General features: G+C 45.0%; 1 protein-coding gene across 1 annotated transcript in view; it reads left to right on the top strand.

Annotated features, from left to right (window-relative positions):
- T265_14715 (hypothetical protein) overlaps positions 1-4,585 on the top strand; it is a gene marked incomplete at both ends in the record, with an annotated part of 18,448 nt that overhangs the window by 1,048 nt on the left and 12,815 nt on the right. The gene's annotated exons all lie outside the window — the stretch shown is intronic.

The following is a 4,585-nucleotide window of genomic DNA, read 5'->3' as shown; positions in this document are numbered from 1 at the left end:
ACTTCCTCGAAGGGCTCTTTTCGCCCAACCATGTGAAGGGTGGAAAAGAGTCAGAGGCGGTCAATCAATGACTTGGCAGAGAAGTATGAAAGCCATTACCAGCTGCGCTGGTCACTGCCGTCTTCCTGGATGGGGACCCCGAGACGGGCCACATCAATGGCTACAGACATTGTCAGATATGGCCCAGTCGCGCCCTCAATGGCGCTCGTGCATTCAAGCTATTGCCTCCAATGCATAGTTCCTTTTCCAACCCCCACTGACAGTGCTGGATCTATGCCCCAATTTATCAGCTCCCGCCTGCAACGCGCAGCTACCTACCCCTCCCCCCAAAGCATCGGTGAAAGAAACTGCGGCAGCTAGAACCAGAGTACGACGAGTACGCGGTTATTACAGCTGGCGATGATGATGATGATGATGATGAATACAGCCAAGGACGGCAACTGTACTCAACAAATATTTAAGGATGAACACGGGAAAGGAACTCTAAACAGTCCTCGGGCATCAAGACGGAGAAAAGGGAATACACTTTCACCTCAATGCTGTGGCTAAACTCGGTGAGCAATCGCGCTGCAAGTTGGCTCGAACCAAACACCGTGCTGGCCACTATCACACTATTCACGGATTCTGTCAAACAAAGACTTAATAAGTCAATCGAAGTATGGTGCGCGATGACTGGGTTCAGTTGCGCGTGCGAAGACAGCTGAAAGACAACAGTTTAGCGGCGATCGCGGATAAACTACCGTACAACTGTGCAGCACAATGCGTTATCTCCGGCTTGAATGATCAAAGAGGCTCCCGGTAATCTCAAATTGTGCTGCTCGCAGCTCACCAAACACAGCCACCTTCCATGGTTTTCAGTAGAGGAAATGTTCGTAGCTCATGTAGCGTAGATGGTCGCTGGTTTGTTCGTTGAGCTGACCTGAGAAATTCGGTTGTAAAAGCGTTTCATCACCAATCGAGTTGACGTCATCACTGCATTGTTGAGGAGCGTATTGGAGCAAAGAGTTAGGATAACACAACAATCAACCAATCGCTAAGCAGCTAAAATGCATCCCTTACGTGTGGTCCGCACAGGACACAGGCACTTTATCCGCATACCGAATGGTACATTTCTGTCCCATTCCATGCAACTAGCGATAGTAATGTGAATACCCGTACGATATGACATGCTTTCTTCGCCTTTTTAGGCAATAGGCGATGGGCTGTCAAGAAAACGATTTGTCGTGGGTTGTAACATGCAACCCGTGTGAGAACGTAATTCAGTCATCTCCACATATCTGACAACCGAATCTCAGTTCCTTGTCAGTCCAGCGCTATCATATCTCGTGACAGTCGACTGAAGTCGAGGAGAGCATGCAACTTCATTGATCGGGGTGATTTTCAAACTGTAACTGACGAGAGCCATCCCAAGGAAACATTCACTTTGGTTTTCAGCTCCAGCAAGTACCCGTACACCCAAACAACACCAGACATGGCGAATTCTTCTGTCTTTGATTTATTATGTTCACTGATACGATAGATTTGATAGAAAGAATACCATCTGTGTGGACAACGAACGACCAGTTTAAGAAACAACAACAGATTACGGCTAAAATAATCGAGATGCTTTCGAATTCGTCGGACGATCGACACACCCCAGAACTTTCTCTAATGTATATATTTTACCCATATCTATTAATTTTGTCCCCAGCTGTGATTGGCTCATAGAAAGCGCAAATTTACAAGATGTTTGAAGCTTCCATCTGGTAAGTCGTCACTATTGGAGATGGTCAACACGTGACCAAGTGATGCGTATTTCCTGACCAGTCGATGAGCGGCGTATCACATTCTAAATTCATGATCATTACTCACTTTGCTGATCGGGGGTTCTGCCAGAGCATAGTCGAATATTCATGAAGTCTACAGCACTGAAAATTCCTTCTGAGAACCTTTACTGACCTTTGGTCCTCGTCATATTAGCTGGAGAAATTCGGTGTCCTTTTAACGAAGTTGCGTTCGTCCCTGAGGTTGTTGCTAGGCCCATATACTGACGTGAGAACTGCATACAGCGAACATTGTATTCATCCTTATTTGAAACAGGACTTTTGGCATATCATATATTTTTTATGAACACGTGACGTTCGTTCAATAAACTTTCAACTTCCAGATGAAGATTAGTTTTGACATCCCACCGATACGGCTTCTACATGGAAGGAAAACTGGGTTAGATGCCTGTTATATTCTGCCAATATCGCTGTCTCGTGAACTGTAAATGAAGAGTTTTCCACCAACTCACTTTTTACTAACTGCTCAGTTGTCCTGGTGAGATCATAAATGATCTTAAGGACGAAACTGCCATAAAATTTTGATGATCCTCACACATTCCTCTGACACCAGGTTTGGTGTAAATTCTTCCACTCGTTGAGTCGGTTTGACGCAAACTTCAGATGGCAGTGAAATCACCACTGACCCGCGAGGCGACGATAAACATGGTAGTGGATCTACCAAAATTTAGAAGCTTTGAGTTCAGTGCGCTGAACGCAGTCCACGTGCTGAGTACCTGGTCCAGATTCATCAATTACATTGCCGAATATTTTTTCATCTTCCCTATTTCAACGACCAAATGATCAACTGTGAAGTGTAGACCGTGGCAGACAGACTTCAAGTGTAAACTTTCCTCCTTCCGTCCTTCCGTACTTTCAACCTGAATAAAGTTCACGAATGTTGTATGGAATGGCGAAGTTTACACGACAGGCTGGGCTGTCGTCGTAACAACCAAATAGCGCCGGTCAGTTTACATATTTTTACTTTCATAAATATAACTCAGCTTCAAAATATGACTAACAAAAACTGTTTTTACACGTCTAGCAATTTCGTGGCCAGGTCAGAAACACAGGGTCACATGATGCACGGGATGTTATCGGAGACTATGAACGCATCTGGGCCGATAAATTCAGTCTGCGCAACGTTTGAAAAAAACAAGGCAGTCGATTCAATTCCTTAGGAGTTCTCGATTAAATTTGAATGTGCGCAGGGAACGATCTAAACAATGCGCTGCACTATCACCACAAGAAGCCTATTCATTTAACTGGAAGGTTCTCACCCTGGAAGGCTGAGGGCGCGGACTTCATTTGCACTTCCACCTTGACAAGCTGCACACTGTTTACGCCACCGTTTTCATCATTCTCAGGTAGATACAAAGATGAACACCCGTCACTGCTGGGCAATGACTCGGGGTACATGGCAGCAGGCTAAACAACTACAGTTAATGTTCTTGGATGCACTCAATGTCTGATTTCTCACCCAAGACTTGCTGACGTTGTCCAGTGTCTCCACAAGATGGCGAAAGTGCCATACTATATCGATCGCCTGACTAATTTGAATCAAGTGCTTTCGTATGCTAGTATATTTGGCAAGTGCTGTGATCAATTGCTCTGCCTTTTCATTCCACAGATGATATATTGGCAGACGTGATTGCAAACCTTGAGATTTGTACACGCACGTCTTTAGGCACAATCCGTCATCATCATCATCATCATCATCATCATCATCGTCATCATCATCATCAACATCATCATCATCATCATCATCATCATCAATCATCATCATCATCATCATCATCCTTCTCACCACTGGGAGCATGCTGCCATGCAACTAACAGGAAAGAAAACCTTGGTAAATAGTGGAAGCAAGGGAGAACCTCAGAGGATTTTTGTGAATAAGCCTAATGTCTTTAAGGAGTGATCGGGGTCACAGTTCCCACAGCTTTGGATAGCAATGGAATAAACACGTCGGAACATCCCGTCCAAGTAAGGTGACAACGGAGAGGTAAAAACGGAGTCCTTTGCGATCCTTATCCAACAACATTTTACGGCGCAACATCAAATGAAATTTAGCTAGGCTGTCCGTCTAAGAACTGACAGCATGCGCACCATCGGGATCTGTTGTGTGTCACATCGTGCATGGTTTCCAACCATCGCACAACACTCGGTCTAACCTTGGTCGCATTCATTTCACGTCACGCTCCACGAACGTTTTCCCACCTGTCACTTACAAAATATACAGTACTTTCTTGGGAAGATGGTGATTGGGCATACGTAGCACACGTCCCAATGACTTCGACCTGGCAAGTCTGAACTGCTGATAGAACGAAACGGATTCAATACCAAGTACCCACTCACGCATCACCTCGTTGTGAACTCGTTGCAGCCAGTTAACTCTTTCTATGCCGTGACAACACACGTAATCAGACACTTAAATTAACATCGGGTACTCGGTTCGGGGGGACCACCTCGAAGCCTTCAGCGACCCTCCTTGTATTACAGTGAGTATTTTAAAAGAAAACCTGAAAATGCGCTCTGTAGGTGCAAGAAAAATGCCAAAACTTATTATAATCGTTTTCGGTTTATTGAAATGTCTACGTTTTAACCTCTTCAAAGATTAAGGTGAAGTCGACTGCACACCTCCAGTTCGCCAAGGTCATCACCAGCGGCAAAGTGTAGGGAGTAAGCGTCATTGCCGTACAACACTTCTTGTTGTTAGTTGTGATGTACTACTCATAAGGTTGCTGAAAATCCGTCGACAGCCCACGACCGGTTTCGTCCTT

The sequence above is a fragment of the Opisthorchis viverrini genome (genome assembly GCF_000715545.1).
Source record: "Opisthorchis viverrini unplaced genomic scaffold opera_v5_245, whole genome shotgun sequence".
NCBI classification, from domain to species: domain Eukaryota; kingdom Metazoa; phylum Platyhelminthes; class Trematoda; order Opisthorchiida; family Opisthorchiidae; genus Opisthorchis; species Opisthorchis viverrini.
The sequence above is the reverse complement of the archived record's forward strand: the minus strand, read 5'-3'. Positions and strand labels throughout refer to the sequence as shown.